Source organism: Somniosus microcephalus, chromosome 5 (assembly GCF_052327205.1).
Source record: "Somniosus microcephalus isolate GS21.2 chromosome 5, FLI_Smic_1.0, whole genome shotgun sequence".
Lineage (NCBI taxonomy): Eukaryota > Metazoa > Chordata > Chondrichthyes > Squaliformes > Somniosidae > Somniosus > Somniosus microcephalus.
The window spans coordinates 275,302,621-275,317,164 of record NC_140991.1 but is presented as its reverse complement, the minus strand read 5'-3'; positions in this window follow the sequence as shown (position 1 = coordinate 275,317,164).

Below are 14,544 nucleotides of genomic sequence, written 5' to 3'. Positions count from 1 at the left end.
GGAGTCCCCAGGAGTGTGTCAGTATTTACAGGGTGTCCCCAGGAGTGTGTCAGTATTTACAGGGAGTCACCAGGAGTATGTCAGTACTTGCACGGAGTCCCCAGGAGTGTGTCAGTATTTACAGGGAGTCCCCAGGAGTGTGTCAGTATTTACAGGGAGTCCCCAGGAGTGTGTCAGTATTTACAGGGTGTCCCCAGGAGTGTGTCAGTATTTACACGGAGTCCCCAGGAGTGTGTCAGTATTTACAGGGTGTCCCCGGGAGTGTGTCAGTATTTACAGGGAGTCCCTAGGAGTGTGTCAGTATTTACAGGGAGCCCCAGGAGTCTGTCAGTATTTACAGGGAGTCCCCAGGAGTCTGTCAGTATTTACAGGGTGTCCCCAGGACTGTGTCAGTATTTACAGGGAGTCCCCAGGAGTGTGTCAGTATTTACAGGGAGTCCCCAGGAGTGTGTCAGTATTTAAAGGGAGTCCCCAGGATTGTGTCAGTATTTACAGGAGTCCCCAGGAGTGTGTCAGTATTTACAAGGAGTCCCAGGAGTGTGTCAGTGTTTACAGGGAGTCCCCAGGAATGTGTCAGTATTTACAGGGAGTCCCCAGCAGTGTGTCAGTATTTACATGGAGTCCCCAGGAATGTGTCAGTATTTACACGGAGTCCCCAGGAGTGTGTCAGTATTTACAGGGAGTCCCCAGGAGTGTGTCAGTATTTACAGGGTGTCCCCAGGAGTGTGTCAGTATTTACAGGGAGTCCCCTTGAGTGTGTCGATCTTTACAGGGAGCCCCAGGAGTCTGTCAGTATTTACAGGGATTCCCCAGGAATCTGTCAGTATTTACAGGGTGTCCCCAGGAGTGTGTCAGTATTTACAGGGAGTCCCCTGGAGTGTGTCAGTATTTACAGGGAGTCCCCAGGAGTGTGTCAGTATTTACAGGGAGTGCCCAGGAGTGTGTCAGTATTTACAGGGAGTCCCCAGGAATGTGTCAGTATTTACAGGGAGTCCCCAGGAGTGTGTCAGTATTTACAGGGAGTCCCCAGGAATGTGTCAGTATTTACAGGGAGTCCCCAGGAGTATGTCAGTACTTACAGGGCGTCCCCAGGAGTGTGTCAGTATTTACAGGGAGTCCCCGGGAGTGTGTCAGTATTTACAGGGAGTCCACAGCAGTGTGTCAGTATTTACAGGGAGTCCCCAGGAGTGTGTTAGTATTTACAGGGAGTCCGCAGGAGTGTGTCAGTATTTACAGGAAGTCCCCAGGAGTGTGTCAGTATTTACAGGGAGTCCCCAGGAGTGTGTCAGTATTTACAGGGTGTCCCCAGGAGTGTGTCAGTATTTACAGGGTGTCCCCAGGAGTGTGTCAGTATTCACAGGGAGTCCCCAGGAGTGTGTCAGTATTTACAGGGTGTCCCCAGGAGTGTGTCAGTATTTACAGGGAGTCCCCAGGAGTCTGTCAGTATTTACAGGGTGTCCCCAGGAGTGTGTCAGTATTTACAGGGAGTCCCCAGGAGTGTGTCAGTATTTACAGGGAGTGCCCAGGAGTGTGTCAGTATTTACAGGGTGTCCCCAGGAGTGTGTCAGTATTTACAGGGAGTCCCCAGGAGTGTGTCAGTATTTACAAGGAGTCCCAGGAGTGTGTCAGTATTTACAGGGAGTCCCCAGGAATGTGTCAGTATTTACAGGGAGTCCCCAGGAGTGTGTCAGTATTTACATGGAGTCCCCAGGAATGTGTCAGTATTTACAGGGATTCCCCAGGAGTATGTCAGTACTTACACGGAGTCCCCAGGAGTGTGTCAGTATTTACAGGGAGTCCCCAGGAGTGTGTCAGTATTTACAGGGTGTCCCCAGGAGTGTGTCAGTATTTACATGAAGTCCCCAGGAGTGTGTCAGTATTTACAGGGAGTGCCCAGGAGTGTGTTAGTATTTACAGGGAGTCCCCAGGAGTGTGTCAGTATTTACAGGGAGTCCCCAGGAACGTGTCAGTATTTACAGGGAGTCCCCAGGAGTATGTCAGTACTTACAGGGAGTCCCCAGGGGTGTGTCAGTATTTCCAGGGAGTCCCCAGGAGTGTGTCAGTATTTACAGGGTGTCCCCAGGAGTGTGTCAGTATTTACACGGAGTCCCCAGGAGTGTGTCAGTATTTACAGGGTGTCCCCAGGAGTGTGTCAGTATTTACAGGGAGTCCCCAGGAGTGTGTCAGTATTTACAGGGAGTCCCCAGGAGTGTGTCAGTATTTACAGGGCGTCCCCAGGAATGTGTCAGTATTTACAGGGAGTCCCCAGGAGTGTGTCAGTATTTACAGGGAGTCCCCAGGAATGTGTCAGTATTTGCAGGGAGTCCCCAGGAGTATGTCAGTACTTACAGGGAGTCCCCAGGAGTGTGTCAGTATTTACAGGGAGTCCCCGGGAGTGTGTCAGTATTTACAGGGAGTCCACAGCAGTGTGTCAGTATTTACAGGGAGTGCCCAGGAGTGTGTCAGTATTTACAGGGAGTCCCCAGGAGTGTGTTAGTATTTACAGGGAGTCCGCAGGAGTGTGTCAGTATTTACAGGAAGTCCCCAGGAGTGTGTCAGTATTTACAGGGAGTCCCCAGGAGTGTGTCAGTATTTACAGGGTGTCCCCAGGAGTGTGTCAGTATTTACAGGGTGTCCCCAGGAGTGTGTCAGTCTTTACAGGGAGTCCCCAGGAGTGTGTCAGTATTTACAGGGTGTCCCCAGGAGTGTGTCAGTATTTACAGGGAGTCCCCAGGAGTCTGTCAGTATTTACAGGGTGTCCCCAGGAGTGTGTCAGTATTTACAGGGAGTCCCCAGGAGTGTGTCAGTATTTACAGGGAGTGCCCAGGAGTGTGTCAGTATTTACAGGGAGTCCCCAGGAGTGTGTCAGTATTTACAGGGTGTCCCCAGGAGTGTGTCAGTATTTACAGTGAGTCCCCAGGAGTGTGTCAGTATTTACAGGGAGTCCCTAGAAGTGTGTCAGTATTTATAGGGTGTCCCCAGGAGTGTGTCAGTATTTACAGGGAGTCCCCAGGAATGTGTCAGTATTTACAGGGAGTCCCCAGGAGTATGTCAGTACTTACAGGGAGTCCCCAGGAGTGTGTCAGTATTTACAGGGAGTCCCCAGGAGTGTGTCAGTATTTACAGGGTGTCCCCAGGAGTGTGTCAGTATTTACAGGGAGTCCCCAGGAGTGTGTCAGTATTTACAGGGTGTCCCCAGGAGTGTGTCAGTATTTACAGGGAGTCACCAGGAGTATGTCAGTACTTGCACGGAGTCCCCAGGAGTGTGTCAGTATTTACAGGGAGTCCCCAGGAGTGTGTCAGTATTTACAGGGAGTCCCCAGGAGTGTGTCAGTATTTACAGGGTGTCCCCAGGAGTGTGTCAGTATTTACACGGAGTCCCCAGGAGTGTGTCAGTATTTACAGGGTGTCCCCGGGAGTGTGTCAGTATTTACAGGGAGTCCCTAGGAGTGTGTCAGTATTTACAGGGAGCCCCAGGAGTCTGTCAGTATTTACAGGGAGTCCCCAGGAGTCTGTCAGTATTTACAGGGTGTCCCCAGGACTGTGTCAGTATTTACAGGGAGTCCCCAGGAGTGTGTCAGTATTTACAGGGAGTCCCCAGGAGTGTGTCAGTATTTACAAGGAGTCCCAGGAATGTGTCAGTATTTACAGGGAGTCCCCAGCAGTGTGTCAGTATTTACATGGAGTCCCCAGGAATGTGTCAGTATTTACACGGAGTCCCCAGGAGTGTGTCAGTATTTACAGGGAGTCCCCAGGAGTGTGTCAGTATTTACAGGGTGTCCCCAGGAGTGTGTCAGTATTTACAGGGAGTCCCCTTGAGTGTGTCGATCTTTACAGGGAGCCCCAGGAGTCTGTCAGTATTTACAGGGATTCCCCAGGAATCTGTCAGTATTTACAGGGTGTCCCCAGGAGTGTGTCAGTATTTACAGGGAGTCCCCTGGAGTGTGTCAGTATTTACAGGGAGTCCCCAGGAGTGTGTCAGTATTTACAGGGAGTGCCCAGGAGTGTGTCAGTATTTACAGGGAGTCCCCAGGAATGTGTCAGTATTTACAGGGAGTCCCCAGGAGTGTGTCAGTATTTACAGGGAGTCCCCAGGAATGTGTCAGTATTTACAGGGAGTCCCCAGGAGTATGTCAGTACTTACAGGGCGTCCCCAGGAGTGTGTCAGTATTTACAGGGAGTCCCCGGGAGTGTGTCAGTATTTACAGGGAGTCCACAGCAGTGTGTCAGTATTTACAGGGAGTCCCCAGGAGTGTGTTAGTATTTACAGGGAGTCCGCAGGAGTGTGTCAGTATTTACAGGAAGTCCCCAGGAGTGTGTCAGTATTTACAGGGAGTCCCCAGGAGTGTGTCAGTATTTACAGGGTGTCCCCAGGAGTGTGTCAGTATTTACAGGGTGTCCCCAGGAGTGTGTCAGTATTCACAGGGAGTCCCCAGGAGTGTGTCAGTATTTACAGGGTGTCCCCAGGAGTGTGTCAGTATTTACAGGGAGTCCCCAGGAGTCTGTCAGTATTTACAGGGTGTCCCCAGGAGTGTGTCAGTATTTACAGGGAGTCCCCAGGAGTGTGTCAGTATTTACAGGGAGTGCCCAGGAGTGTGTCAGTATTTACAGGGTGTCCCCAGGAGTGTGTCAGTATTTACAGGGAGTCCCCAGGAGTGTGTCAGTATTTACAAGGAGTCCCAGGAGTGTGTCAGTATTTACAGGGAGTCCCCAGGAATGTGTCAGTATTTACAGGGAGTCCCCAGGAGTGTGTCAGTATTTACATGGAGTCCCCAGGAATGTGTCAGTATTTACAGGGATTCCCCAGGAGTATGTCAGTACTTACACGGAGTCCCCAGGAGTGTGTCAGTATTTACAGGGAGTCCCCAGGAGTGTGTCAGTATTTACAGGGTGTCCCCAGGAGTGTGTCAGTATTTACATGAAGTCCCCAGGAGTGTGTCAGTATTTACAGGGAGTGCCCAGGAGTGTGTTAGTATTTACAGGGAGTCCCCAGGAGTGTGTCAGTATTTACAGGGAGTCCCCAGGAACGTGTCAGTATTTACAGGGAGTCCCCAGGAGTATGTCAGTACTTACAGGGAGTCCCCAGGGGTGTGTCAGTATTTACAGGGAGTCCCCAGGAGTGTGTCAGTATTTACAGGGTGTCCCCAGGAGTGTGTCAGTATTTACACGGAGTCCCCAGGAGTGTGTCAGTATTTACAGGGTGTCCCCAGGTGTGTGTCAGTATTTACAGGGAGTCCCCAGGAGTGTGTCAGTATTTACAGGGAGTCCCCAGGAGTGTGTCAGTATTTACAGGGCGTCCCCAGGAATGTGTCAGTATTTACAGGGAGTCCCCAGGAGTGTGTCAGTATTTACAGGGAGTCCCCAGGAATGTGTCAGTATTTACAGGGAGTCCCCAGGAGTATGTCAGTACTTACAGGGAGTCCCCAGGAGTGTGTCAGTATTTACAGGGAGTCCCCGGGAGTGTGTCAGTATTTACAGGGAGTCCACAGCAGTGTGTCAGTATTTACAGGGAGTGCCCAGGAGTGTGTCAGTATTTACAGGGAGTCCCCAGGAGTGTGTTAGTATTTACAGGGAGTCCGCAGGAGTGTGTCAGTATTTACAGGAAGTCCCCAGGAGTGTGTCAGTATTTACAGGGAGTCCCCAGGAGTGTGTCAGTATTTACAGGGTGTCCCCAGGAGTGTGTCAGTATTTACAGGGTGTCCCCAGGAGTGTGTCAGTCTTTACAGGGAGTCCCCAGGAGTGTGTCAGTATTTACAGGGTGTCCCCAGGAGTGTGTCAGTATTTACAGGGAGTCCCCAGGAGTCTGTCAGTATTTACAGGGTGTCCCCAGGAGTGTGTCAGTATTTACAGGGAGTCCCCAGGAGTGTGTCAGTATTTACAGGGAGTGCCCAGGAGTGTGTCAGTATTTACAGGGAGTCCCCAGGAGTGTGTCAGTATTTACAGGGTGTCCCCAGGAGTGTGTCAGTATTTACAGTGAGTCCCCAGGAGTGTGTCAGTATTTACAGGGAGTCCCTAGAAGTGTGTCAGTATTTATAGGGTGTCCCCAGGAGTGTGTCAGTATTTACAGGGAGTCCCCAGGAGTGTGTCAGTATTTACAGGGAGTCCCCAGGAGTGTGTCAGTTTTTACACGAAGTCCCCAGGAGTGTGTCAGTATTTACAGGGAGTCCCCAGGAGTGTGTCAGCATTTACAGGGTGTCCCCAGGAGTGTGTCAGTATTTACAGGGTGTCCCCAGGAGTGTGTCAGTATTTACAGGGATTCCCCAGGAGTGTGTCAGTATTTACAGGGTGTCCCCAGGAGTGTGTCAGTATTTACAGGGAGTCACCAGGAGTCTGTCAGTATTTACAGGGTGCCCCCAGGAGTGTGTCGGTATTCACAGGGAGTCCCCAGGAGTGTGTCAGTATTTACAAGGAGTCCCAGGAGTGTGTCAGTATTTACAGGGAGTCCCCAGGAATGTGTCAGTATTTACAGGGAGTCCCCAGGAGTGTGTCAGTATTTACATGGAGTCCCCAGGAATGTGTCAGTATTTACAGGGATTCCCCAGGAGTATGTCAGTACTTGCACGGAGTCCCCAGGAGTGTGTCAGTATTTACAGGGAGTCCCCAGGAGTGTGTCAGTATTTACAGGGTGTCGCCAGGAGTGTGTCAGTATTTACACGAAGTCCCCAGGATTGTGTCAGTATTTACAGGGAGTGCCCAGGAGTGTGTTAGTATTTACAGGGAGTCCCCGGGAGTGTGTCAGTATTTACAGGGAGTCCACAGCAGTGTGTCAGTATTTACAGGGAGTGCCCAGGAGTGTGTCAGTATTTACAGGGAGTCCCCAGGAGTGTGTTAGTATTTACAGGGAGTCCGCAGGAGTGTGTCAGTATTTACAGGAAGTCCCCAGGAGTGTGTCAGTATTTACAGGGAGTCCCCAGGAGTGTGTCAGTATTTACAGGGTGTCCCCAGGAGTGTGTCAGTATTTACAGGGAGTCCCCAGGAGTCTGTCAGTATTTACAGGGTGTCCCCAGGAGTGTGTCAGTATTTACAGGGAGTCCCCAGGAGTGTGTCAGTATTTACAGGGAGTGCCCAGGAGTGTGTCAGTATTTACAGGGAGTCCCCAGGAGTGTGTCAGTATTTACAGGGAGTCCCCAGGAGTGTGTCAGTATTTACAGTGAGTCCCCAGGAGTGTGTCAGTATTTACAGGGAGTCCCTAGAAGTGTGTCAGTATTTACAGGGTGTCCCCAGGAGTGTGTCAGTATTTACAGGGAGTCCCCAGGAGTGTGTCAGTATTTACAGGGAGTCCCCAGGAGTGTGTCAGTTTTTACACGAAGTCCCCAGGAGTGTGTCAGTATTTACAGGGAGTCCCCAGGAGTGTGTCAGCATTTACAGGGTGTCCCCAGGAGTGTGTCAGTATTTACAGGGTGTCCCCAGGAGTGTGTCAGTATTTACAGGGAGTCCCCAGGAGTGTGTCAGTATTTACAGGGTGTCCCCAGGAGTGTGTCAGTATTTACAGGGAGTCACCAGGAGTCTGTCAGTATTTACAGGGTGCCCCCAGGAGTGTGTCGGTATTCACAGGGAGTCCCCAGGAGTGTGTCAGTATTTACAAGGAGTCCCAGGAGTGTGTCAGTATTTACAGGGAGTCCCCAGGAATGTGTCAGTATTTACAGGGAGTCCCCAGGAGTGTGTCAGTATTTACATGGAGTCCCCAGGAATGTGTCAGTATTTACAGGGATTCCCCAGGAGTATGTCAGTACTTGCACGGAGTCCCCAGGAGTGTGTCAGTATTTACAGGGAGTCCCCAGGAGTGTGTCAGTATTTACAGGGTGTCGCCAGGAGTGTGTCAGTATTTACACGAAGTCCCCAGGATTGTGTCAGTATTTACAGGGAGTGCCCAGGAGTGTGTTAGTATTTACAGGTAGTCCCCAGGAGTGTGTCAGTATTTACAGGGAGTCCCCAGGAATGTGTCAGTATTTACAGGGAGTCCCCAGGAGTATGTCAGTACTTACAGGGAGTCCCCAGGAGTGTGTCAGTATTTACAGGGAGTCCCCAGGAGTGTGTCAGTATTTACAGGGTGTCCCCAGGAGTGTGTCAGTATTTACAGGGAGTCCCCAGGAGTGTGTCAGTATTTACAGGGTGTCCCCAGGAGTGTGTCAGTATTTACAGGGAGTCACCAGGAGTCTGTCAGTATTTACAGGGTGTCCCCAGGAGTGTGTCCGTATTCACAGGGAGTCCCCAGGAGTGTGTCAGTATTTACAAGGAGTCCCAGGAGTGTGTCAGTATTTACAGGGAGTCCCCAGGAATGTGTCAGTATTTACAGGGAGTCCCCAGGAGTGTGTCAGTACTTACAGGGAGTCCCCAGGAGTGTGTCAGTATTTACAGGGAGTCCCCAGGAGTGTGTCAGTATTTACAGGGTGTCGCCAGGAGTGTGTCAGTATTTACACGAAGTCCCCAGGATTGTGTCAGTATTTACAGGGAGTGCCCAGGAGTGTGTTAGTATTTACAGGGAGTCCCCAGGAGTGTGTCAGTATTTACAGGGAGTCCCCAGGAATGTGTCAGTATTTACAGGGAGTCCCCAGGAGTATGTCAGTACTTACAGGGAGTCCCCAGGAGTGTGTCAGTATTTACAGGGAGTCCCCAGGAGTGTGTCAGTATTTACACGGAGTCCCCAGGAGTGTGTCAGTATTTACAGGGTGTCCCCAGGAGTGTGTCAGTATTTACAGGGAGTCCCCAGGAGTGTGTCAGTATTTACAGGGAGCCCCAGGAGTCTGTCAGTATTTACAGGGAGTCCCCAGGAGTCTGTCAGTATTTACAGGGAGACCCCAGGAGTGTGTCAGTATTTAAAGGGAGTCCCAAGGAGTGTGTCAGTATTTACAGGGAGTCCCCAGGAGTGTGTCAGTATTTAAAGGGAGTCCCCAGGATTGTGTCAGTATTTACAGGAGTCCCCAGGAGTGTGTCAGTATTTACAAGGAGTCCCAGGAGTGTGTCAGTGTTTACAGGGAGTCCCCAGGAATGTGTCAGTATTTACAGGGAGTCCCCAGCAGTGTGTCAGTATTTACATGGAGTCCCCAGGAATGTGTCAGTATTTACACGGAGTCCCCAGGAGTGTGTCAGTATTTACAGGGTGTCCCCAGGAGTGTGTCAGTATTTACAGGGAGTCCCCTTGAGTGTGTCGATCTTTACAGGGAGCCCCAGGAGTCTGTCAGTATTTACAGGGAGTCCCCAGGAATCTGTCAGTATTTACAGGGTGTCCCCAGGAGTGTGTCAGTATTTACAGGGAGTCCCCTGGAGTGTGTCAGTATTTACAGGGAGTCCCCAGGAGTGTGTCAGTATTTACAGGGAGTGCCCAGGAGTGTGTCAGTATTTACAGGGAGTCCCCAGGAATGTGTCAGTATTTACAGGGAGTCCCCAGGAGTGTGTCAGTATTCACAGGGAGTCCCCAGGAATGTGTCAGTATTTACAGGGAGTCCCCAGGAGTATGTCAGTACTTACAGGGAGTCCCCAGGAGTGTGTCAGTATTTACAGGGAGTCCCCGGGAGTGTGTCAGTATTTACAGGGAGTCCACAGCAGTGTGTCAGTATTTACAGGGAGTCCCCAGGAGTGTGTTAGTATTTACAGGGAGTCCGCAGGAGTGTTTCAGTATTTACAGGAAGTCCCCAGGAGTGTGTCAGTATTTACAGGGAGTCCCCAGGAGTGTGTCAGTATTTACAGGGTGTCCCCAGGAGTGTGTCAGTATTTACAGGGTGTCCCCAGGAGTGTGTCAGTATTCACAGGGAGTCCCCAGGAGTGTGTCAGTATTTACAGGGTGTCCCCAGGAGTGTGTCAGTATTTACAGGGAGTCCCCAGGAGTCTGTCAGTATTTACAGGGTGTCCCCAGGAGTGTGTCAGTATTTACAGGGAGTCCCCAGGAGTGTGTCAGTATTTACAGGGAGTGCCCAGGAGTGTGTCAGTATTTACAGGGAGTCACCAGGAGTCTGTCAGTATTTATAGGGTGTCCCCAGGAGTGTGTCAGTATTTACAGGGAGTCCCCAGGAGTGTGTCAGTATTTACAGGGAGTCCCCGGGAGTGTGTCAGTATTTACAGGGAGTCCACAGCAGTGTGTCAGTATTTACAGGGAGTCCCCAGGAGTGTGTTAGTATTTACAGGGAGTCCGCAGGAGTGTGTCAGTATTTACAGCAAGTCCCCAGGAGTGTGTCAGTATTTACAGGGAGTCCCCAGGAGTGTGTCAGTATTTACAGGGTGTCCCCAGGAGTGTGTCAATATTTACAGGGTGTCCCCAGGAGTGTGTCAGTATTCACAGGGAGTCCCCAGGAGTGTGTCAGTATTTACAGGGTGTCCCCAGGAGTGTGTCAGTATTTACAGGGAGTCCCCAGGAGTCTGTCAGTATTTACAGGGTGTCCCCAGGAGTGTGTCAGTATTTACAGGGAGTCCCCAGGAGAGTGTCAGTATTTACAGGGAGTGCCCAGGAGTGTGTCAGTATTTACAGGGAGTCACCAGGAGTCTGTCAGTACTTACAGGGTGTCCCCAGGAGTGTGTCAGTATTTACAGGGAGTCCCCAGGAGTGTGTCAGTATTTACAAGGAGTCCCAGGAGTGTGTCAGTATTTACAGGGAGTCCCCAGGAATGTGTCAGTATTTACAGGGAGTCCCCAGGAGTGTGTCAGTATTTACATGGAGTCCCCAGGAATGTGTCAGTATTTACAGGGATTCCCCAGGAGTATGTCAGGACTTACACGGAGTCCCCAGGAGTGTGTCAGTATTTACAGGGAGTCCCCAGGAGTGTGTCAGTATTTACAGGGTGTCCCCAGGAGTGTGTCAGTATTTACACGAAGTCCCCAGGAGTGTGTCAGTATTTACAGGGAGTGCCCAGGAGTGTGTTAGTATTTACAGGGAGTCCCCAGGTGTGCCAGTATTTACAGGGAGTCCCCAGGAATGTGTCAGTATTTACAGGGAGTCCCCAGGAGTATGTCAGTACTTACAGGGAGTCCCCAGGGGTGTGTCAGTATTTACAGGGAGTCCCCAGGAGTGTGTCAGTATTTACAGGGTGTCCCCAGGAGTGTGTCAGTATTTACACGGAGTCCCCAGGAGTGTGTCAGTATTTACAGGGTGTCCCCAGGAGTGTGTCAGTATTTACAGGGAGTCCCCAGGAGTCTGTCAGTATTTACAGGGTGTCCCCAGGAGTGTGTCAGTATTTACAGGGAGTCCCCAGGAGTGTGTCAGTATTTACAGGGAGTGCCCAGGAGTGTGTCAGTATTTACAGGGAGTCCCCAGGAGTGTGTCAGTATTTTCAGGGAGTCCCCAGGAGTGTGTCAGTATTTACAGTGAGTCCCCAGGAGTGTGTCAGTATTTACAGGGAGTCCGTAGAAGTGTGTCAGTATTTACAGGGTGTCCCCAGGAGTGTGTCAGTATTTACAGGGAGTCCCCAGGAGTGTGTCAGTATTTACATAGAGTCCCCAGGAGTGTGTCAGTTTTTACACGAAGTCCCCAGGAGTGTGTCAGTATTTACAGGGAGTCCCCAGGAGTGTGTCAGCATTTACAGGGTGTCCCCAGGAGTGTGTCAGTATTTACAGGGTGTCCCCAGGAGTGTGTCAGTATTTACAGGGAGTCCCCAGGAGTGTGTCAGTATTTACAGGGTGTCCCCAGGAGTGTGTCAGTATTTACAGGGAGTCACCAGGAGTCTGTCAGTATTTACAGGGTGTCCCCAGGAGTGTGTCGGTATTCACAGGGAGTCCCCAGGAGTGTGTCAGTATTTACAAGGAGTCCCAGGAGTGTGTCAGTATTTACAGGGAGTCCCCAGGAATGTGTCAGTATTTACAGGGAGTCCCCAGGAGTGTGTCAGTATTTACATGGAGTCCCCAGGAATGTGTCAGTATTTACAGGGATTCCCCAGGAGTATGTCAGTACTTGCACGGAGTCCCCAGGAGTGTGTCAGTATTTACAGGGAGTCCCCAGGAGTGTGTCAGTATTTACAGGGTGTCGCCAGGAGTGTGTCAGTATTTACACGAAGTCCCCAGGATTGTGTCAGTATTTACAGGGAGTGCCCAGGAGTGTGTTAGTATTTACAGGGAGTCCCCAGGAGTGTGTCAGTATTTACAGGGAGTCCCCAGGAATGTGTCAGTATTTACAGGGAGTCCCCAGGAGTATGTCAGTACTTACAGGGAGTCCCCAGGAGTGTGTCAGTATTTACAGGGAGTCCCCAGGAGTGTGTCAGTATTTACAGGGTGTCCCCAGGAGTTTGTCAGTATTTACACGGAGTCCCCAGGAGTGTGTCAGTATTTACAGGGTGTCCCCAGGAGTGTGTCAGTATTTACAGGGAGTCCCCAGGAGTGTGTCAGTATTTACAGGGAGCCCCAGGAGTCTGTCAGTATTTACAGGGAGTCCCCAGGAGTCTGTCAGTATTTACAGGGTGTCCCCAGGACTGTGTCAGTATTTACAGGGAGTCCCCAGGAGTGTGTCAGTATTTACAGGGAGTCCCCAGGAGTGTGTCAGTATTTAAAGGGAGTCCCCAGGAGTGTGTCAGTATTTACAGGGAGTCCCTAGAAGTGTGTCAGTATTTACAGGGTGTCCCCAGGAGTGTGTCAGTATTTACAGGAAGTCCCCAGGAGTGTGTCAGTATTTACAGGGAGTCCCAGGAGTGTGTCAGTGTTTACAGCAAGTCCCCAGGAATGTGTCAGTATTTACAGGGATTCCCCAGCAGTGTGTCAGTATTTACATGGAGTCCCCAGGAATGTGTCAGTATTTACACGGAGTCCCCAGGAGTGTGTCAGTATTTACAGGGTGTCCCCAGAAGTGTGTCAGTATTTACAGGGAGTCCCCTTGAGTGTGTCGATCTTTACACGGAGCCCCAGGAGTCTGTCAGTATTTACAGGGAGTCCCCAGGAATCTGTCAGTATTTACAGGGTGTCCCCAGGAGTGTGTCAGTATTTACAGGGAGTCCCCTGGAGTGTGTCAGTATTTACAGGGAGTCCCCAGGAGTGTGTCAGTATTTACAGGGACTGCCCAGGAGTGTGTCAGTATTTACAGGGAGTCCCCAGGAATGTGTCAGTATTTACAGGGAGTCCCCAGGAGTGTGTCAGTATTTACAGGGAGTCCCCAGGAATGTGTCAGTATTTACAGGGAGTCCCCAGGAGTATGTCAGTACTTACAGGGAGTCCCCAGGAGTGTGTCAGTATTTACAGGGAGTCCCCGGGAGTGTGTCAGTATTTACAGGGTGTCCCCAGGAGTGTGTCAGTATTTACAGGGAGTCCCCAGGAGTCTGTCAGTATTTACAGGGTGTCCCCAGGAGTGTGTCAGTATTTACAGGGAGTCCCCAGGAGTGTGTCAGTATTTACAGGGAGTGCCCAGGAGTGTGTCAGTATTTACAGGGAGTCCCCAGGAGTGTGTCAGTATTTACAGGGAGTCCACAGCAGTGTGTCAGTATTTACAGGGAGTCCCCAGGAGTGTGTTAGTATTTACAGGGAGTCCGCAGGAGTGTGTCAGTATTTACAGGAAGTCCCCAGGAGTGTGTCAGTATTTACAGGGAGTCCCCAGGAGTGTGTCAGTATTTACAGGGTGTCCCCAGGAGTGTGTCAGTATTTACAGGGTGTCCCCAGGAGTGTGTCAGTATTCACAGAGTGTCCCCAGGAGTGTGTCAGTATTTACAGGGTGTCCCCAGGAGTGTGTCAGTATTTACAGGGAGTCCCCAGGAGTCTGTCAGTATTTACAGGGTGTCCCCAGGAGTGTGTCAGTATTTACAGGGAGTCCCCAGGAGTGTGTCAGTATTTACAGGGAGTGCCCAGGAGTGTGTCAGTATTTACAGGGAGTCCCCAGGAGTGTGTCAGTATTTACAGGGAGTCCCCAGGAGTGTGTCAGTATTTACAGTGAGTCCCCAGGAGTGTGTCAGTATTTACAGGGAGTCCCTAGAAGTGTGTCAGTATTTACAGGGTGTCCCCAGGAGTGTGTCAGTATTTACAGGAAGTCCCCAGGAGTGTGTCAGTATTTACAGGGAGTCCCCAGGAGTGTGTCAGTATTTACACGAAGTCCCCAGGAGTGTGTCAGTATTTACAGGGAGTCCCCAGGAGTGTGTCAGTATTTGCAGGGTGTCCCCAGGAGTGTGTCAGTAATTACAGGGTGTCCCCAGGAGTGTGTCAGTATTTACAGGGAGTCCCCAGGAGTGTGTCAGTATTTACAGGGTGTCCCCAGGAGTGTGTCAGTATTTACAGGGAGTCACCAGGAGTCTGTCAGTATTTACAGCGTGTCCCCAGGAGTGTGTCAGTATTTACAGGGAGTCCCCAGGAGTGTGTCAGTATTTACAAGGAGTCCCAGGAGTGTGTCAGTATTTACAGGGAGTCCCCAGGAATGTGTCAGTATTTACAGGGAGTCCCCAGGAGTGTGTCAGTATTTACATGGAGTCCCCAGGAATGTGTCAGTATTTACAGGGATTCCCCAGGAGTATGTCAGGACTTACACGGAGTCCCCAGGAGTGTGTCAGTATTTACAGGGAGTCCCCAGGAGTGTGTCAGTATTTACAGGGTGTCCCCAGGAGTGTGTCAGTATTTACACGAAGTCCCCAGGAGTGTGTCAGTATTTAC